Consider the following 21,557-nt stretch of genomic DNA (forward strand, 5'->3'; position numbering starts at 1 on the left):
ATTAAATTCGCCCATTCCTGTCCATTTTAGTTCACTGATTCCTAAGATGTCAATGTTCAGTCTTGTCGTCTCATGTTTGAGCACGTCCAAGCTTACCTTGATTCATAGATCTTACATTCCAGGTTCCTATGGAGTATAGATCTTTACAGCATCGGACAGATACACCCACAACTGACTGTCCTTTAAGCTTTGACCCAGTCACTTCATTCTTTCTGGCACTACTAGTACTAGCCCTCTGCTCTTCCCCAGTAGCACACTGGACACCTTCCGACCTGAGGGGCTCATCTTCCGGCATCATATCTTTTTGCCTTTTGGTACTGTCCGTGGGGTTTTCATGGCAAGGGTACTGGAGTGGGTTGCCATTTCCTTCTCCAGAGTATCACCTTTTGTCAGAGCTCTCTGCTATGACCTGTCCGTCTTGGGTGCCCCTGCATGGCATAGCTCATAGCTTCATTGCACTACACAAGCCCCTTTGCCACGACAAGGCAGCAATCCATGAATGGGGTTTTCCCCTTAGGTACACTTTTAAGTTTTTCTTTTCTTTGAGTGCTCCTATATTTTGCATGTTCCTTAATGTTAACTGCACATATGATTCTTTTGAACTGTCTCCCACCACTTCTCTTGAGTACCTGGGAATCTCATCCAAGCGCATGCATCCAACACCAGGGAAGGAAGGATCAGGGTATCCTTGGAGGGCCAGACTTAGTGCCAAGGAAGACTGAATCTGCACACTCGGCCAGAAATTCCTCGCATGCTCTAGAGCAGTGATGGTGAACCTCTTAGAGACCAAGTTCCCAAACTGCAACCCAAAACCCACTTACTTATCCCAAAGTGCCTACACTGCAATAAAACCTGAATACTGAGGTTTTAGTTTAGAAAAAAAAAAAAAAAAAAAACAACTCACAGCTAGTCCAAGCAAATCTATATCTATATCTGTTCTGGGCAGCACACTGACCAGCCATGCGAAAGCTCGGATGAATAGCGGCTAATGTGTCACGGCTCATGACATCATTGCCTGGTGCTGCTACTCCTTTCCAAGCATTGCATGGCCCCTGTGTGTGCTGTTATCTGATGCTCAGCTGCCGGGGTGATGCAGGGGTGACTTGGCTCGCGTGCCAACAGGGCTCTGCGTGCCCACTGCAACACACGTACCATAGATTCGCCACCAATGCTCTAGAGTGTTTTCTCCTGTTGCAGGCAAGCAGCAAATACGTTACATCTGGCTGACACAGCTGCTAAATCATGCTGGCTGTATTGTGAACTGCTGCCCTCTTGCCTTTCCCTGCCTCCCCCTGGTTCTCCCCAGCCCACTTTCTGCCACTTGGAGGCACTGCAGAGAAAGAGTGCTCACAGTGCCAGCATTGCACTCAGATCTGTCATCCAGGGGAGGAAAAAACCTCACACTCTATCACCCTCCTGCCAGACAACAAGGTTTTCCTGCTGAATGTTTGAAAAGAGTAAACTACATCGGGTGGTGGGTGATGCCACATGGGAGCTGATGGTCAGGTTCAGAGGTGCCTTCACAGGGAGTGGCAGCAGTGGGCTAGGGACACTTGGTGGTTCTGTGAGTCATTCTGTAGCTCTGCATGGCTGCAAAGGCAGGATCCAAATGCTTCAAATAATATTTGCTAGAGCCAATGTAGGGGTTAGTGGAACTGATGCCATGATGGTTACAACAGGAACTTGGCTATGGATGTTCAAGTGATATTGATATTCTGAATGCTGAGGGAACAACGGCAAAAGAATATTTTAAAATTTGCTTCTGTGTGAACAGTCAGTTTGGCTGCGATTAAACCTCCCACAGGTTTAGCCATCAGAAATCTGGCATTTGTACCTTGGTCCTGCCTTCCTGCTTGTGGCCAGTAAAAGAAGCTCAGTTCCAGGAAGGGGGAGGATACATCCAGGCTGCAGACCATCTAGGCAAAGGTGCTGCTCCCTCCATGTTCCTGGATAGTAAAAAGACCAGTCTTGGTGAGGTGGGGGGGGGGTGGGGGGAGATAGTCTTTGCCAAAACAGTGCCATGTGCTGAAGTATAATAAACCTACAACAACAACAACACGATGCATTGTTTTGTTTGACTCTACTCTTTTGTATGACTCTACTCTTTATGTTATTGTATCTTTATGGAAGCCACCCTGAGCATCCTTCTGGAGCAAAAGGTGGAACAGGAATGAAGGCATGAAAGCAGATTAGCAGGATTTGCAAGCTGACATGTGGAGTCCCAGGTGAGAGGACATGTAATGGTCCCAAATCTCATAAGATGGGGTGCCTAAAGGAAGACCTAAAGTAGCCCTGTGAACTGACACTCCTAATCCAACTGTGCAGGGTTCCCTGTAGGACAATGTATATAAATTAAGTAAAATAAACCCAGATGGCTTTAGCAAGTAAAGCATATGCAGCTGCCAAGTGCTGGGCAAGTCTGCATGGAAGGGTGGGGGTGGAGAGAAGCCATTTAGTTAATGTGCTGAATAACACCATCTGTATAAAAATATTTAGAGAAAGGAAGCCATTCTGTGAGCTGTGATGAAGACTGGAAAAGAAATGACAGTAAATGTCAAAGATCCTAAATCTTTGGGATTTGGGCACAGATGTTCAAGTGGGGTGATGAGTCTGGCATCACAGGATGTGCAAGCACGCACACAACCTCTTACCTATGAATTGGGAAGCGAAGAACCAACCAGTTACTCTCAAGTGAACACAACCCCAATGAAGATCTAGACTGACTGGCTCCTCCCTCCACCCTGGAAAATCTCACTACCAAAGCTGAGGAATTGAGGGAAGAAAATTCTACCCAAAACACTTAAGGGTAATCAATTGTGTACTGCACAGCTATGGCTTTTAAAAACATTTAGAATAAGTGGATGTGGCCATTGGAAACCATAAAGCAGGAAATGGAACTGTTGATCATTTCAGTACTTGGTGTGAGCAAGCTAAAGTGGACTGGCGTGGAACTTTTTGTCAGACAATCACAAAGTGTTTTACTCTGGAAATGACAAACTCAGAAGAAATGGGGTTCCTCTAATACTAAAGCAAGATGTAGCACAGGTGGTAAGGGGCTATTATGTGAAATATGACCAAATAATAATGATCAGAATTTGTGGAAACCCTATCATCATTCAAGTCAAGTGAAAATTGGTGGTAGAGACATCACTAATTTAAGATATGTGGATAACACCTTACTACTGGCAGAAATCAGCAATGATCTGAAAAGACTCCTGAGGAAAGTGAAAGAAGAAAGTGCAAAAGCAGGACTGCAGCTAGAAAGTAAGAACACAAAGATCATGACCACAGAAGAATTACAGAACTTTCCTTTTAACAATGAAGAAATCAAAATTGTGAAAGTTTCACTTGGCTCAATCATCAATTTAAAGGGAGACTGCAGCCAAGAAATTCAAAGAATTTGGAAGGGCAGCAATGAAGGAACCAGAAAAGATAATCAAGTGTAAGCATTTTCCATTTCACTAGACAAACCAGAGAAGGCCAGGATCATTCATACTATTGTACTGCCAATCATAGTGTATGGGTGTGAAAGTTGGCAGGGAAAAAATCAATGCATTTAAAAAACATGGCACTGGAGAACTTTGAGAATACCCTGGACTGACAGAAAGTTGAACATGCGGCCCCTATATCAAATCAAGTCATAGTCTTTCCTAGAAACAAAAATGACAAAACTGAGGCTGTAATACTTCAGACACATCATGGGAAAGCAAAATTCACTGGAGAAGACAATCATGCTAGGGAAAGTTGAAGGCAGAAGAAAAAAAGGAAGACCAAATATGAGATGGATTGACTCCATAAAGGAAGCTACAGCCTTGAACTGAGTAGGGATGAGCAGGGCTGTCATTGACCAGACATTTTAAAGGTTTTGCATTCATGAAGTCACCATAATCAGAAACGACTTGGTTGGACATAAAAACTACAAGTGTGGCTACAACTCAGATGGGAGCACTATGCAGTGGCACCAAGCAGGGAGATTAAATCACACACACACACACACAGACACACACACTTTGACTGCTTCCTCTAATCCCCCTTACACACCAAGAGGGGAAACAACTATGGATTGGATATGGATAGGCATGGTTGTTGCACATCTGAACCGGGGCCATGTGTACACTGAAAACAAAGTCTCCACTACTTGCTTCTTACTTAACACAACATCTAATTTGTCCCTCATACACTGGGGCATGAAATGCAATTTTGGCACATGCAGCTTCTTGTATGGGGCAAGAAAAGCTGTACTTGCTGAAATTCCTTCAGAGCTTTAAAGGCAGGGAAGATGTGCCTTCTCCTTTATACCACTCTGGTGGGCAACTGAAAGATTTCATGTGAACATAAGAAGGTCTTTATGACCCAGCATTCTGTTCCCACAGTGGCCAACCACCTGCCCCCAAGAACCCACAAGTACCAGCACCTTTCCACCCCTGCTCCCCAGAAACTGGAGATACCAGAGGCAACCAGGCCTCTTATGCTGGGCCAGCACAACTCATGATGCACCAAGCTGAATCTGGACCAATAATGTCCTTCGCAGGTTTGTAGCAACCCCTCTGATTTATCGAGGAAAATAAGTTTGATCCAAGCCCTGTCCTTCCCCATAAGTCATCCATCATACATATCTGTAATGCTGTTCCATTTAGTAGCTCTGAATTCCACAGGTGCACATGGGGTTTCAGTCTGTTCAGGGCAGACCCAAGACATTGCTGATGCCGAAAACAAAGAAGATGCCTCCCCCACACCGGCTTTGACTGGACTGTCAGATAAATGGGACCACGTCCTCCGCTGCACTAGAAGGGAGAAGAGACGCAGACAAGGCTGCATGGCACATGTGCTCTCCACCGACATGCTGCTGCTGCTACCTAGTGTTGGGACAGGCCTGAAGCCCATCAGAGGAGACGGGCGGTGCCACAAAGAACCTGTGCCACAGATGAGGTATTCAGCAGGACTTTCATTTCGGAGGATGTGTGTGCAATAAAACTCTGTTTGGGGGAGGTGATGAAAGGAACTGGGTGTACAAATTACTATTTAAGGAGTGGAAGGAATTTCTACACGGCTTTGAATGCTGCTGCCTAAATGGTTTTACTTCTGCCAACAGAGGGAGCTCCCACAACTACCAATATTTATGACTCTGCGAAGTGTGGCAAGGAATCTGCTAGGCATCCAGTTACATTTTTTTCAAAGTGCAGAAGATTATATGACATGAGCTTTATTGCCAGCAGAGTGTGTGCCCATGCGTGTGAGTGTGCACGTGTGCATGCATGTGCACTGATCCCCTTGATTTCAGTTAAACAGTTTTGCAGAGCTTTAAAACCCTGTCAGAAATTTCTTGAGACAACTGAGGGACAAAAAGTGATAGGTGCACACACTGAACAATTATGCCCTCCTCATGCTTCAGTTCTCTTAAAGCCTACTGTCTGGCTCCACCATTTAGGGTGGCTTTGTGTCCTAATTGCAGAGGTCAGTCTCCTACTTTGAAGCTGCCTTACACTGAGCCAGAGCCTTTGTCCAGACGTTGACGGACAGCATCTCTCCAAGGGTTTAGTTTAGGCAGGAGCTTTTCCAGCTGTCCCTGGAGATTACAGGGACTGAGCAAGGGACCTTCTGTGTGCAGTGCAAGTGGTCCTCCGTGGAGCCACATGCCCTCTGCTAACCCAACAGCCAGGTCCCATTTCAGAAAATCCCATTCAAGAAGAGGGTGGAGCCTAAGGCAAAAGGGGGTGCTGCCAAGAGCCCTCAAAATACCAACTTATTTTAACTTCAAGTTCTTATTGACAGTGATGAAGTCTTCCTTGTGGCATTTTGATGCTTTTGTGTGGGAAAGCATTACACAAAACTGGGGAACCACAAAGCAATTGGTGCTTGGTAGGAAAGGGGCATGGCCCCTAGGCCTGAGGTTCTGTACCCTTGCTCTGTAGAAATGACTGTCCGGTCCAAGTCTGACTGAGGGCCAAAGAAATGTGAAGGGCCTTGAAGTGGCTCCTCCAAGTGAGAACCAGGATAGCAGCCCAAGAGGGCACATGGGTCAAGTCTTCTCCAGAATGGTGAGATGTATTGTATTTCTGTTAAATCATAGACACATTTCTGAATTTGCCTCTATATATCTAAATTAGCCTATGCAAGTAATATGCAATTTGATGTACAGGAGATGTGATGACACAGTGACCAAAGTTCAGTTTTCTATTGAATGATTCAGATTTTAAAATCTCTTTTTGTATTTATATGTATATATGTATATGTTTCTGTGTACAAATAATTTTGAATCCATCACTCTTTCATTTTTTAATTTTTGTAATCTATTAAATATATAAGCCAGATGCACTGCTTGTGGTCACTGGCTTGGTTTTGGAGTTATGCAAATCTATGTCCTCTGTTGTCCTCTTGTTTTGAGGATATATGATTGGAGGGGGAGGAGTTTCCACATACTACAGAAGGTTAATAATTTACTATGTTTGTGGGTTGGATATGGTAAAATTAAATGGTATTCCTGCCGAATAAAGAGAGTTGTTTGCTTCTTGAAGTTTGATTTATTTAGAGTTTAAAGGACAATACATCTGCTTTATTCAACACAGCTGAAAGCGGCACAGGTAAGTAAAATTAAATATTTTACATGCGCTGAGGACCTGAACATTATCAGTTCACCTTTGTACTAACCTTTCAAAAAGTGTTAACTCAGCAGCTTATGGTAACTGACAGTTTGCTGGCTGTTTTCAATGTGACTGTATTCCATGAGCATTTGTTAAATACACCTTGATCTTTTCTGGAATGCAAGATGCTTTTAAGATCATAACTTGTCTGACTTTTGAAATTAAACTCTGGAAAGCACTAAACTGTACCTCTGTGCCACATATCCTTGACGGAGTAATCATCTCAGTCCATGTGACTTCTCTCCCTGAACTACTAAACTTGAAATAAGGTTCAAAAGAAGGAAAAGAGCAGAACAGACAGCATTGAAGGACCTGTCCATTTTTACCTGAGAACAAACCTTTACCAAATCCCCCAGCCACTTTGCCGGGAGCCGTCTGCACCTGTGAAAATAGTAAGCCAAAGGACGATGTATTCCCCTTGCTCTGCTCTCAGCAGTTTATATGTTTAGATCATCTAAAGTCTGCCTAGTGTCAGGAAGTCTTAATTAGCAGCTTTGAGAATGAACACTTAGATCCATAGGGAAGACCCAATTGTCCTGAACCTCAGCAGTTTTATTGGTGAGACAGCCCAGAGTATGGGCTGCAAAGTACAAACTAATGACAGTGTGCTAATGGATAGAAGTTCACCCTGCCAACTCCAAGCTTCTAGAACATGTACCAAGTGTTTTATAACCTCCCAGTCACGTACACAGGTACAAAGCAGTAGATGAGGGAATGACAGTAATATGGGATAATACGAAGATTTACTGAGTGTACATGGAAGAATGGTGAAACAAGTATTCATGATTGCTGTATATTAACATGACAATGTGTAAATCAATTGAACCCATAGCACTGTTCAGTGTCTGAACATGTAAATGAAAGCTATTGCAATAGGACTTGAAGACCAAAACTTCACTGAACAGGCTGGGAGGAGATTGCAACATTGTTGTAATGTTCTAGCACCTCAGATTGGAGGCACAGGGCTGCATAACATTCCTTATGTACCAGGAGGGAGTAGCATATTACATAATATCTATAGCCCCTCACTGAATGGAGCACCAGAACCTATTGCAGATACAGCTAGCTTGGGGCACAGCTTCCTTTTAATATGCCAAGAGAGCTGCTTTGAGCAGCTGATGCTCTCCTTCAAGATGGACGCCAGGCATAGTATTGAACACTGAACAAGATATACAAGACACAGCCATTTTCACTTCAAACAAGCTTTATTTGGATTTTTCCAACACTGAAAAACTGGAGTGGGCCTGGTTGATTTATTCAAAGTTCTGCATACACGAAGCACAAGCCTTTACATATTTGGACAGAAAAGAGTTCCAGAATGCCCAGCCATCCCCCACTAATCCTTGTACTGGTTGCTGGGCCTTCATTGCAACCACAGTTAGGAAGCTATGGGAGGATTTATTTGTTCTGATTATTTAAATCTCACCTTTCAGGGAAGAAGTAGGATAAAGATACACAAAAGGTACAAGCTAGTGTCCTCCACCCTTGATGCACATAAGCCTCTAAACACAGAGACTTGCCTGCTTCTAATGCAAGAAGCAAGGTGCAGCATTGGCGGCCTTCACAACCACAGACATCACCTTTCCTAGAGATGGCTGTTATTGACTGTATAGATGAAGCACTACAGAGAGGGAAGAAAGCAGGCTGAAGCACCAACTGGAGAGGAGCTTGGAGTTCTCAAATTTCTAACCTCAGCACGGCAGCCAATTCTAGCATTATGGTAGCAGGACCTGGGAGCTCAGAACTGGACAATCCTATGGCCCTTCAGACAACATTAGGAGGCAATAGGATTGTGCTCTAAGGATCCAGTCCTCTGTATGTTTCACCAGGGAAAAGTCTGGTGGGAGGGAGACTGCTGGTAGTTGTATGACTTCTTTCTTTCTGAACATGCATAGGATTGGGCCCTAATAAAATCACAACATACAAGATTCCCCAGAGAGGTTCACCTGGCGCCGACTCTATACTCCTTTCGGCACCAAGTAAAGACCTTTTTATTCAACCACCATTTTAAGAATTGAGATTTTAAAGGTTTTAGCATTTAGATTACAGTCGCTTTTTCTTTTTTCTCTCTTCTTTCTTTGTATTCAGTTTATGGTTGTGATTGCTTATTCATGTTTTGTTTATTATTTATTGTTTAATTACTATATTACTATATTATTGTTGTACCGCTATTTTAAATTTTGTAAGCCATCCTGAGACATTTTATAGTGAAGGACAGGATAGAAATGTTGTATTAAATTATTATTAAATCTGGCATGCATAACCAAAACCTGGGTAGGTGAACGGTTTGTGCAGCCTCCATTCTGCAAGTATTCATGAACTTCCTTCCAGGTTGGCTCACTTTGAATGATTGGGCTGAGCATGAAAGGCATTCCATGACTGCTAGACAAGCAGATTGCTACTGGATCCATTCTAACTCTATATGGGGTTGCCCTCCCACTCAAGGAGCAGGTTTGTTCCTTGGGGATGTTCCTCAATCCATCTTTGTCACTTGAGGCCCAGGTGGCATCAGCAGCACAACATGCCTTCTACCAACTTCAGCTGGTGGCTCAGCTATGCCCCTATCTGGACAGAAATAGTGTGCTATCAGTAATCTGTGCTCTGGTACTCTCTAAATTAGATTACTGCAAAGTATTCTACATGAGGCTGCCCTTAAGAACTGTTCAGAAGCTGCAGTTTGTGCAAAATGTGGCAGCCAGGTTAATAATTGGGACTGGAAGTTCTCAACATATGACACCAATTCTGACCCACTTGCAATGGCTGCCTACATGTGTCCAAACACCATTCAAGATGCAGATTTTAACTTATAAAGCCCTACATGGCTTGGGACCACAGTAACTGACAGAATGCATCCTCTGTCCTCAGTCAACCTGGATCTGAGGCCTTCCTCTCCTTGCAATTCCCAAGGTAGGCCTAGAAAGAAGAAAGAGGGTCTTCTCAATGGTACCCCCCCCCTCAATTTTGGAACTATCTCCTGACTGAGGCCCACCTGGCACCAACTTTGTCATCTTTTCAGTGTTGGGTTAAAATTGCCCTCTGTTCCAAGGCATTTTATGGCCTTGGATGACCTATATTGGCTGTTTCATTAAGTCTAGCTTTACCTGAAGTTGCTTTAGGTAAAAGTGTTTTTACAATTTTGTATATTGGAATTTTATACTCTTTTAATGCATACATCAGAATCTTATATTGTGTTTTTCTTGTATCTGTACCTGCAGTTTCTATTGCATTTCCTTTTTGTACCTTTGAGAAATTGTTGTGAACCACCCAGACAGCTGGGCTATGGGGCAGTATAGAAATCAAGCAACCACCTGCACCAAACAGCTGGAAGAGTCCCACAGGGCAGTGAGTGCCGGGCAACCACGTGGGGATGTAAAGGGCCAGTCATGGCAGCGGTGACTGTGAAGACTTCCCCTTCCTTGCCTGCCTCTCCTTCCCCTGGGCCAGTGGTGCTCATGCTAAGGTTTTAGTATGGCCTGATGTATTCAAAGGCACCAATCCAGAGAACAAGGAAAAAAATAAGCGAAGATCAGCCATTTCCAATAGACAGATATCCTACACTGCACTGTTATGAAATCATATTAAATGGTTGTTTTGTTATATATTGAGCTTGCATAAATATGCTTGAGGGAAGCAATAATTATTTTTGAGAACAAAATTTACTGAATCTTCTTGAATGGCATGTCTGAAGTTATGAGGAGTTGCAAAATTTTAAAATGTGGCTATCCCATCTGGATTTGCCTAGAGCATGTTACAATTGCACGATATAGCAAAGACATATGTCAGCCTGACTTAATCCACATTTTCCAGGAATGGGTGTGCTTGCTATATCAGCCTCAGCTGGACACAGGGACTCCCGGTCACAACCAGATTGCAACTATTGAATTGCTATTGAGCCAGATTGCAACTGAAAAAGTCTGGCTTTCTGTTCCCATTTCCTGCAGCAAACATATAAAATACCATTCATTCATTCATTGAAGCATTTTTGTTCTTGTTGGGAGAAAGACCATAAATACTTATTGATTTGTTTCTCTATCTTGATGCAAGAAAAGAGGAATGGAAATCGATTGTGAAGAAGCATGTCAGATTGAAAGGTTGAGTAATTTAGAAAATAACACAGCTGCAAAATGTGAAGCTATTGGTGGGAAGAGACCAACTGAGGCATGAAAGGGTCAAGAATGAACTTTGATTTTTCTCTGGACATCTTGGTATGCGTATCTAGAGATAAAATTCCTAGACTAGTAAGAGGTGCCTAAGGGAGTAGACGGGGTTAATAGTAACATTATTAACGCAATATCATAAAAGCTTTGTGTTTCTGTCTGACACAGTTCCTTTTCTGCATATTGCCCCCACACATGTGTACTCAGATTTCCTTGATTCAATCCTTTCTGAAAGAAGTGCTGCTGGTTTGTTTTTTCATTCAAGATATGTGCACCTGGCTTTTCAGGAACCCAACATCCTGGTGGTTCAAATCAGCATCCTGGAGCAGCTACAAGTTCAGAAACCAACTCCAGATTGGCTACAGGACAATCCTGCTCTTACCCTTACAATGGGGACTTAGAACAGCCCTTCTGGATCAGACCCAAGGCCCATCTCATCTAGTGGCCAACCAGATGCCTACAGGAAGCCCACTAACCAAAAGATATGAAGCAAAAGGAGAGGAGTGGGGAGGAGAGGAGCAGGAGGCGGACAAACCCCATACTGGCATTAGTTATGTCTTACAAAGTTCAGCAGGTGGTAATTCAAGAAGTCATGGAACTGCACCTCAGCACGGTGGAAGAGCCGTTGTGTTGCGCTGTGTTGTATTGCTCCCCTCCCCTCTGCGGTCTCAGTCATGGTAGCCAGAGGAAGGAGGGAGCTCCTGGCTGGAACTGCATCTAGGCATGGTCCAGGTTCCCTGGCCATGCCCTATAGATGACAAGGGAGAGCACACTGCACAAATGGAGGGGCTAGTGATGGTGAGTAGGGCAGTGATGGGTGAGAGTAAAACATACCCCCCCACACACACACAGAGACGAATATTCCAGACCAGGATCACCAGGACTTGTGTGGGGGGTAGATTTAGATTGGCAACTGGGGGCAGAGGCTTTAACCAGCCCTCTTGGGTGTCCTGATCAAGTTCATGGTTGGCCCTCTCTTGCCAGAAAGAATGAGCTTGCCTGGCAAGATCAGCTGGAGGGAATTAGGTTCAAGCCCCTCTCTCCCTCTGCCCCGGAACAATTCCAATCCAGATAGCTAATTTAGGATTTCTCAAAAATGAAATTTCCTTCTGGTAATTTTCCTGCTGAATAACTTTCTGGAGATTATTTGAAATGTTCATTTCAGTCCAGAAAACAGGTTTCTCTCATGTCACATATTCATTCTTGAGTTGATGATTGTGCATTCACTTCTCCTGACATGGTCCTGAGCTAATACAGTATGTTTCCTATTAAGAAAGTTATAGTTCTGTGTTGGCATTCATCCAGCCATCTATCCACCCATCCACCCTCTACCCATTCTGCCTTCATTTCTAACAGTTAAGGTAAAGCATTTATTTTTAATAAGTTTTATTATTATTATTATTATTATTATTATTATTATTATTTTCTATAAGCTAAAAAAAACGAAAAACATCAATCATCAAAGACATCAGATCTACTGGGTCAGCCCCCCAATTTTTTTAATAGCAATCCATAGACATATTCAAATCTACACATAGTCCCGTTTCTCTAGCCAATAATAAAAAGAGTTCCAAGTTAGATAGAAGTATGTATCCTCTTTCTCCTTCAGAGACAAAGTCAGCCTGTCCATTTCAGCACAGTCCAGAATCTTTTTTAGAATCAGTTCATCAGTGGGTGGTTCTTCACTCCTCCAATGCTGGGCAAATACAATCCTTGCTGCAGTAATTACATGTAAGATCAAATACGTTGCCTGTTTGTCAACATCATCAGACACAATGCCTAATAAAAAGACTTCAGGTTTAAATATTAAAGATTTTTGTAACATTTCCTCAAGCCATTTATGTATTTTAGCCCAATATTTTTTGCTTTATCACAAGTCCACCACATATATTTTATTTATTTTTGCTGAGTATGTTATTATCAGGCCTCTAACATATGCTTTAGCTGTGTCCCAAACATTTTGCAAAGAAGTTTCTTCAGCTTTATTTTCTTAAAAGAAAAATTTTAATTCCTTGGTTATTTCTTCTTTGAAATTTTTGTCTTTTAATAAAGATTTATTAAATGCCCATCTGGGTATTTTTATTGTTCCTTTCAAGGTCATGGTTACAGGATTGTGATCTGCCCAGACTTTTGTATCTATTTCAGCTTCTAACAAGTCTGGAACTAAGTCTGGAGTTATCCAAATCATATCAATTCTAGACCATGACCTATGTCTGTTCGAGTAAAAAAGGGGAAAGCATTTATTAAAGGCACTATCCTATGCATGACATGCTAGTAAGATTCTTTTCTGTCTAAATATGCTTAGGATTGCAACATCAATAATGTAGCAATACATGTCCGTTTACATTTGTTGCAGCATGTACGCAGCACGTACACAGGTTTTAAGGACAATATTTACTTGTCAGGTTCCTGCCATCCTTCCACCTTTTCTGGACTCTTTTTTTCTAGCTGTATCTTAAGTAGCTTATTGCTAAGCACTATTGCATAATATAATTGGAGTACCTTGATAAAAATAATGATAGTGTGGCTGAGCCAGTGTGGTGTAGTGGTTAAGAGCGTGGGACTGGGACTCAGACGATCTGGGTTCGAGTCTCCGCTCAGCCATGGAGCCAACTGGGTGACTTTGGGCCAGTCACAGACTCTCGGCCCAACCTGCCTCACAGGGTTGTTGTTGTGGGGATAAGATGGAGGAGGAGAGATGATGTAAGCTGCCTTGAGCCCTTTGTAGGAAAAAGGCAGGATATAAATCCATAAATAAATAAAATAAAAAATAAAATATCCATAGGGTTAACCATAGGATTTTCAAAGGGATGAGGAAATTGCTTGCTCCTCAGCCAAGCCCTGCTCACCTTCGAGATCACTTGAACTTCCTGGCCTGTCTTGGCTCTGGCTTCCCAGCAGCACCTTGTAGAGGGGTCTCCCAGCTCCCATTACAGGCTACTCAGATAGTTTGACTCAATTTGGCAGAGGAGGCAGAAGGGCGATGGGGACCCAAGGGCCTGGCCATTTCATAGTTACATAGTGAAGATTCTCAGACAGAGCTTGCAAATCAGCCCACCTTGGCAAAGAAGGCAGACTTTTCAGAGCTAGAGGAGAAGCAGATGCAGAAAGAGCTCTTTGACCTGGTCCGGTGATGGCAGGTGAAGCGAGCAGGACAATTATGAAGTCTCTCACAATGACTAGCCCTCAAGCTGCAAGAGCCATCCAAAGCTTGTGGCACCACAAGCTTTTTGGAATGGGAGGGAAGGAGGGAAAAGTTCCATTTGGATTCAGCTCTTCACATGGGCAGAGGCTTCTCCCACATCTCAATGAGAATGCTACTGTGATTTATACTGCCCTGTTACTAGTAAAATTTTAATAAAAAGGACTGTGCTTCTAAGGTTTTGTCAGAGTCTGCTGGAAAGTGAAAGAGGGAAGTGACCATTCACATGACACGCCTGGGCAAGGAAGGAGAAAGAAGCCATTTGCAGGCTGGACCAGGATGTAGCACCAGCACAATTTATTAGCAAGGATGCTCATGTCAGCTGAAGCACAGCCCACCTTGCAGAATTCCTGGTTCCCTCTGAGCTTTGCTGCAAGCATCACACTAGCTGATGCCCACCAAAATATACTGTTCCCTGTTGAAATGCAAAGAGCTTTGGGGTGGCTTGCTCATGATTAGGAAACTATGAACCTTTAGCTTGATAAAAGACCTTCTGCAGTTCAAGATGAAAGCATCTAGTTTTGCTTGTGCTTATGTTTAATGATATGGACTGATACTGCTGCCTGCACTCTGTGGGGTTTTTTTTAGTATCTTTGGTGGTATGGCTATGGAGACTGATGTGATGAGCACTGGTCCTTCAAAATTTACTACTACACCAGCTGACTGGCGAGCAATTCCAGGAGATCCAATGTGAATTTTCTATCTACTGTGCTCCCCTTTGCCCAGGAGCTGCCACTTTGCCCAGGAGCTGCCAGACACACTGCAACCCCACCTCCGGAGTCGGGGGGTGGGATTGTCACTGTGTGCTCTGCGGCCTCCTCACACACCAGCTCACCGCTCTCAACCCTGCACATGAGGAGGCCATGCCCGGCCGATTTTGACTCTGGGTCCTCAGAGGCCCATGCTCCCCTTGCCTGGCTGAGGCTCCTGGCCTCCAAACGAAGGCCCCACCATGAACGTCACACCCGGAGCCCTACCTCCTCTTCATCCAATCACCCTGCTCCTTATGAGCTTCACCAGTGCCACTGCCGCTCTCCTGCCTTCCTGCCCAAGCCCAGGGCACACACGCGAGACTGCAGGAGCCGGCGAGAATGCACTGAGACCATGTGGTGTACTGAAGAGCCTGGCAGGAAGCAGGGAGCACGCAGCCAGGAATGCCACGCAATGCCCCCCCCCCCCCCACTGCCACTGGGACTCCCCCGGCAGGGAATCAAGTCATACCACCAGGCCCGGGGAAAGGCCCTGCACACATAGACGCCACTGGCCCAGGCCTAACTCCGTTACAGTGGAGTTCATGCAGGGCACACCCCAGAGGGATCAGTCCACCTCTGTGGACAAGGTGGGACGCTGCCTGGATACCATGGCAAAAAAGATCTATGCGGCAGCTGCCTTTGAGTTTAGGGTCTCCAACTACAAGGCCACCATGGCCAGGTACCAGCTCTTCCTGTGGGAAAACATGGGTGCCGTAGTAGAATAGCTCCCCGACCACCTACAGAACGCAGTCCGCCTCATACGCACTGAGGCAGAGGGCCTTTCCAGGTTCCAGCTGGAGGCAGTTCGATGCCATGTTGACTGTGCCAGTAAAGCCATGATGGGGGCAGTAGCAATCCGCCGCCATGCCTGGCTGCACTCTGCATCCCTGCCCCGCAAGACCTGGGCCCGCATGGAAGACCTGCCCTTTGATGGTGAAGGCGTCTTCAGTGCATGTACGGACGAGAATATGGACGCTCTCCATAAAGTTCGCAACTCCACCAAGCACATGGGCTTTGCCCAGAGCTCAGTGCTCTGTGGCAGGGAACCTCTACAGCCCCCGAACGCTGCACATTCCCTGACCACGCCACACGCCCCACAGCGGCACCTGCCAACAAAAGGCAGGACTACTATCCCTGCCAGAGGCTTCCGCAGAAGCGCCAGGACACCAGGCACAGACGCTGACGCTCTTGTCCAGGCAGCCCCACCCTGCACCCCCAACGGCTTCATAGATCACCAAACACAGTACCTCCCAGCTTGGGAGGCCATTTCCTCTGACTTCTGGGTCCTATCCATCATCCAGTTGGGGTACAGGATTGAATTTGATGCTCTACCGCCCCTTGGTCACATCAAGCTCTCTCACCCATCTCCTGCCCTCTGGGCAGAGGTCCAGGCTCTGCTGGATAAAGGAGCGATAGAGCGTGTCCCTCCATCAGTCCACAGGGGCTTCTACTCCAGGATTCTTCACAGTACCCAAATGGGGCAGGACTCCAAGGCCTATCTTGGACTTAAGGGGGATGAACAAGTTCATCACCCCCAAGAAGTTCAGAATGGTCACACTCCAGGGCATCCTCCCTCTCCTTAACCAAGGAGACTGGTTCACCTCCATTGACCTGAAAGATGCCTATTTCCATATCTCCATCCACCTGAAACCTACAGATTTTAGTGTGATTTGATGCAGTTCATTACATATGTTTCCATTCCCTGAAATCAAAAGAAGTTGAAGGAAGCTTTTAAAATCACAAGCAAGAACTGAGCCTTGAAATTCCACAAGTTAGTTCCACTCCGATCAAATGGACTGTTTTTGTCCCACAACCTTTGCATATTATTAATGTCAATACCATAAAATACTAAAACTGGACATAAATTCATATAACAATTACACAACATCGAATAATATAACATCAACCATTAATCTATATATAATATAATCAAATACAGTCAAACATGAGCACGTTCTTGGTAATTGCTAAATATTTCTTTCTTAATTGTTAATTATTTATTTTTAATAGCAAAGAGAACTACATATCAGGTCACATATTTATCCATGTCTACTAAGAAATAAAAAATAATATCCAAAGGAATTTGATTTGAGAAGTAAACAAAGATGTCACACAATGTTTCCTTGGGTCCTTGTTTAAGGGACAGCACAAAATAAAATGGCTCAGAGAAACCATCAATACAAGTATGCTGGTTTACTGAGATACCTCTGTGCCTTCCATCTCTACAACCAGTATCCGTTATATTTAATTATAACTCTGCAAAAACTTCCCAGAGTTGAACAAACATTAGTAAAACAATCATACATTATCTAAATTTGTCTAAATGAACTCCTGACCTTTGCAGCTATAATGTCATTTTTAAAGGTTATTAAAGCTCAAACAGTCAAATAGTTATTAAAAAACCCTACTCTTTCAATACCCTCTACCGTCAGAAAACCTGTCACAGATGCATTTGCCTGGGGAGTAAAATGTTTTGCTGCACCTGTGTCACCTGTGTCACAAATCCCTAAGGCTTTGGATAATTTATAAAGGCCAATTGAGTTATTTGAAATTCTGGAAGTGGGGGATAGAAGGTTTAACACTCGGAGTGGAAGTTCCTGCTGTTTGACCACCATGGTGGTGGTGGGCCGCTCATCCCGTGTCGCTCCCGGAGGCCGGCCAGGGCGCCGCCGGTGCTTTGAAGGCCGCAGGGCCCCTCCCCCGTGCCCTGCCCGTCCCAGCGCGCAGCTTAGAGGGAACATTGCGCCCAGGGTAACAACTCACGCAGGTGCGTGTGAGAAAAACATGCGGGCTGCATTATCACTAAACTTTGATATCAAGTGGGTGCCACAAAATATTGTCCCGTGGGCCGTGAGTTTGAGACCCCTGGCTTAAGGGAATGTTGTGGCTGGTTTGATCTTTATGCAGACCACTATATTTTTCTCCACATCACCCACCAGGCTGTTTTGCTTTCTTATAATTCATGTGTTCACTAATAACACTTTAATTTCCTTCAAGAACTTTTCCTTTACATTCATAACTTGGCTGTTTGGTGCAAGAGGCCTAGCTTTTGGCTTATCTCAGCTTTTGAAGTGCCTTCCTCACTAAACTTAATCATTTCTAGCTTTTGATTTAAAGTGAGAGACATGTGACTCTTCCTTTCATTTGAACACTTAGAGGCCATTGTGGGATTATTAATTGGCCTAATTTCAATATTGTTGTGTCTCATGGAATAGGGAGACCTGAAGAGAGGGAGATAGATGGGGAAAACAGCCGGTTGGTGGGGCAGTCAGAACACACATTTATCAGTTAATTTTACCATCTTATATGGGTGTGCCCTGAAACAATTACAATAGTAATACCAAAGATCACTGATCACAGATCACCATAACAAATGTAATAATGAAAAAGCTTGAAATATTGCGAGAATTTCCAAAATGTAACAGAGACATGAAATCTGTAAATGCTGTTAGATAAATGGCGCCAATAGACTTGCTTGACACAAGGTTGCTGCAAACCTTCTATGTGTAAAAAAAATACCCTGTCTATGAAGTTATTTCTTGTGTCTGATGTATTTCTTGTATCTGTGCAATGCTACATTGCTCTTCATATTGTTTAGGCTGTTTGGCCTCTTCTATGAAGTTCTTTGGAAGGGTTGCTTATAATATCACCTCAATTTTCACTGAACAAATTGCTTGGATCAGTACAGTGCCTGTTATAGCACTGATTTCCTAACACAGTATGCATGTCAAGAATTAAGCCAGCTTTATTTTCATCTAAATCATCCTTATTCCTGTCTAAGTAGTCCAATTCCCTGAGGCTTTTGAGAGTCATTTTCCATAACCATTAATTATTGTTTCATCACCTGACTGTGTGCCTGAAATTCGGACAATATTTACTTAGCCTTTTTCACAATTCATCTAATGGTGGCAGTTCATCAAAGGAAGACGTCAAGCTATCATTATCATTTTGGTCATTTTTCAGTTGTTCAGGTTGCCTTTTCTCATTCACGTCTTCAAAGCAGAAATTGGTATCCTGTAGTGCCTCATTGTTTGTTAGTTGATGCACAAACAATGCATCAAGTACAAAGAAATCATATGTAATACCTTTTCCTTTGAGTATCTCCTTGAATATTTCCTTCAACACCAATTCTTGCCTTCTTCCTTCTATGTTCCATCTCATCTGTGTGATTGAAGACCACATGGAGTTCTGCTATATCTTTGATGAGTTTTACTTGCCTCTTACTCTTCTCCAAGTGGATGCTCTGCCTCCTAACAGTGGCCATGACAACCAATACTTCGCTGCTGTTATACGTTGCCCAGTGGTGGCACCAACCTTTCAAAAGAGCACAGCAATGAACTCCTCATCTTGCAAGCTTTGCAACAATAGTGCCATTTGAAAGGTTATTAAAGTTTGAACAATCAAATAGTTATTAAAACCCCCCTACTTTCTCAAGATCTTCTACCTTCAGAAAATCTGCCACCGATGCATTTGCCTGGGGAATGAAATGTTTTTGCTGCATCTGTGTCAAAAAGCCCAAGGCTTCGGATAATTTATAAATGCCAATTCAGTTTTTTAAAATTCTAGAAGTGGGGGAATAGCAGGTTTAATACATGGGGTGGGAGATCCTGCTTTTTTACTTGTTTTGGCAATCTTGAACCACCCTTGTGAGGTTCTTCATCTAAGGTACGTACTGCTTCTGGGCATATAAGTATATTATTTCATTATATCATTTGCAGTTAGCACTCATTGTTGTCTTGACATGTGAGTAAAATCTGTCAGAAAATCTGGTTTCTATTTCCCACTCCTTATGTTGTTCTCCTGAGATGCCCTTCTGCTCTCATAGTTTTGAAAGATTTGCCTCTACATTCCATAAGTTTGAACAGTCTTTTGAGACTGAAATTTATGTTCTTTTCTTGTACTTTGGTTCTTTCTTCAGATACTGAATGCTTACTCTCCTTTTGCATGTTTTACCATTTCCCCCCCTTTCCCCCCCACCCATTTTAGTCTACTTCTGGGCCTGCTAACCTTAGATAGAGTTATATATTGTGTCTGTGCAATGCTACATTGCTCTTCATATTGTTTAGGCTGTTTGGCCTCTTCTATGAAGTTTTCCTTTGGAAGGGTTGCTTATAATATCGCCTCAATTTTCATTGAACAAATTGCTTGGATATTGGTCAATACAGTGCCTGTTATAGCACTGATTTCCTAACACAGTATGCATGTCAAGAATTAAGCCAGCTTTATTTTCATCTAAATCATCCTTATTCCTGTCTAAGTAACCCAATTCCCTGAGGCTTTTGAGAATCAGTTTCCATAACCATTAATTACTGTTTCATCACCTGACTTTGTTCCTGAAATCGACAATATTTCCTTCACCTTCTTTCACAATTCATCTAATGGTGGCATTTCGTCAAAGGAAGCTGTCAAGCTATCACAGCTTAGTGGGCATCTCGGTGTCCCTACAGTGTTCCTTGAACTGAGAGGGGCAGGAGGGGAGATGGAATGGGAGGAAGAGACACCAAAGCCCTGCTCTAGCTGATCATCTGTCAGGCACAGAGGAATTTTATCCACAGTCAAAAATCCCAGGATTGAAGCATGTGTTTTACAAACCCACAATGATTTCTGTAGTGTGTTCCAGGTGGAAAATAGAGCATACATTCGTGGTGGTCCGTAGATTCCTGGCATAAGCTTATACTTCTGTGTCCATTATGCAGATGCACACTGCTCTTCAGAAAGTGAAGCTACGTTTTTCTGCTCATTGGTGAGTTATCTTTGGTTGCTTTTGCCTTCAGAAGTATTTTCAGCTCATTCACTTTTTGAAGTCTCCTCCCTGGGCAGGGTTTTATTTTTGCAATCAACAGATCTCTGGAACCTGAACCTTTTAGTCCTTATTACCACATGAAAATGATTCTGTCTTTCTTAGCCCCATGTAGGCTTTGTTCACTGAACACATTTTATTTTTTAATCTTCTCAGTTGCATGTGATTTAGCATTAGATCAACTGAGCATACATCAAAAGAGAGGATGCTTTATTTGAAAGACACTCTATTGCCATTAATGTCAGATAAAAATTATGTCTGTGTGTTTCATTATAAGGCTGGGGAGAGAACCATGAAGGGGGAGAATAATGTAAGATTACGTAATTGTAAAATCCCCTAGCCCTAATCTAACAACAGTTGTTCATGAAAACACACATAAGCATTGACAGTTTCAGATGTGGATGTTTGTGTCAAAAGATGCTCTCAGCCAGTTCAGAGGGGCTTGGATGAGCATCACAGAGGGAGATGCACAGGTGCATCTGCTTCTGCAATGCCTGTCTCTCATACAGCATCTATGAGGATAACCATCCATGACTAAACACACTGTTGAAGAATACTTAGGGTCTCTAGTCCTTTATCCAATGTGACTCATCTCAGAAGGATACTATGGTTGATAACATGGAAAACCACTGAGAGGTCAAATGGAACTCACAGGGACACAGTCCTCCTGTTCTGCAGATTGTTCAACAAAGTGATCAAAACAAACCCTGCCTGTAACTGGGCCTGTCACCAGACTGAAGTAGATCTAGATGATACCAAGGCTTCAAGAGAATCACCTGCCAAGGTGACAGGAAAATCCCTACAGGCCATCAGAAAACCCGGAGCCATCTTGGGATGGATCACCTTAGCCTCCCATCCTGCAGTGGCTCAGATCTCCTCACTAGGTAATGGTCTGCCTATGATCACAGAACTTGTGAAAATTCCTCTACCCTGGAACCACCATCACAGAAAAACATTATCAAGAATAGATCCTGTCCTTTCTCTTTGTGACAGCCTTTCAAGTAC

This window comes from Varanus komodoensis, unplaced genomic scaffold (genome assembly GCF_004798865.1).
Source record: "Varanus komodoensis strain SLA01 unplaced genomic scaffold, ASM479886v1 scaffold10, whole genome shotgun sequence".
Lineage (NCBI taxonomy): Eukaryota > Metazoa > Chordata > Lepidosauria > Squamata > Varanidae > Varanus > Varanus komodoensis.